The sequence below is a fragment of the Ambystoma mexicanum genome, chromosome 3p (genome assembly GCF_040938575.1).
Source record: "Ambystoma mexicanum isolate Mex_15411 chromosome 3p, UKY_AmexF1_1, whole genome shotgun sequence".
NCBI classification, from domain to species: Eukaryota; Metazoa; Chordata; class Amphibia; order Caudata; family Ambystomatidae; genus Ambystoma; species Ambystoma mexicanum.
The window spans coordinates 654,411,118-654,411,875 of record NC_090925.1 but is presented as its reverse complement, the minus strand read 5'-3'; the positions used below and the strand labels follow the sequence as shown (position 1 = coordinate 654,411,875).

Sequence of the window (758 nt, the reverse complement as noted above, 5' to 3'; positions counted from 1 at the left end):
ACAGACTTTAAGGCTATGGTTTCTCATTGGCAGGAGTGGACTGGCCTATAGTCTACTCTGGAGATTTCCCGGTAGGCCTCTGCACCCTGTGCCTCTTTTGAGTTGCAACTTCACCATTTCCTCATAGGAAAAGGGCAAGGTCTGCTGAAAATGTGTAATATGGAGCCACTTTTGCAAAATTATTTCCACGGCCTCTTTTGGTTCCCAGTCCACCCCTGCCTATTAGGCAATAATAAGTTACAGCCCATTATCCTTGCTAAGGTCATGGGTGAAGTAAGGACTCTTAAAGCGGGCTTTGTTGTGCCCTGGCCAGCTGAGAAGCATCCACAAGTGAACAGCGCAAGTGCTTTGCTGACATTATAAAAGTAGAACGTTTGGCTTACTTTGCTGCATCTGGTTGATTAAGTTCTTTTTTTGATGTGTTATACGTGGCAATGTAATGCTAATCTTCTCTGTATCGTTACAATATGTGCAAATGTGCTGGAAAAAAGAGCACAATGTAATGAAGTATTAAAAACGGACTAGAAGGATCCTGGTGCAGGAATCGCAATACCCTGAGGTGGGGGAGGCCGCTGGCAGCCAGCATGAAATGTGACCTTACCCAGTTCAGTACATCTACCTTAGCAAGCTAATAGGCTGGCACCTTCTCCAAGGGTCCTAGCTCTTTACCTCCTATCCTACAGACAATTGGGCCTCATTACGAGTTTGGAGGTAGCCATGCCGCTTTTAGCGGCATGGCTACCCCCAAACCGGGTACT

The 758-nt window shown here is 46.3% G+C and overlaps 1 non-coding gene across 1 annotated transcript; it reads right to left on the bottom strand.

Annotated features, from left to right (window-relative positions):
• Positions 1-391: 391 nt before the first annotated feature.
• On the bottom strand, positions 392-496 carry LOC138581606 (U6 spliceosomal RNA). Its single transcript, XR_011304666.1, has one exon. It is a non-coding gene; the product is annotated as a U6 spliceosomal RNA (small nuclear RNA).
• Positions 497-758: the final 262 nt, after the last annotated feature.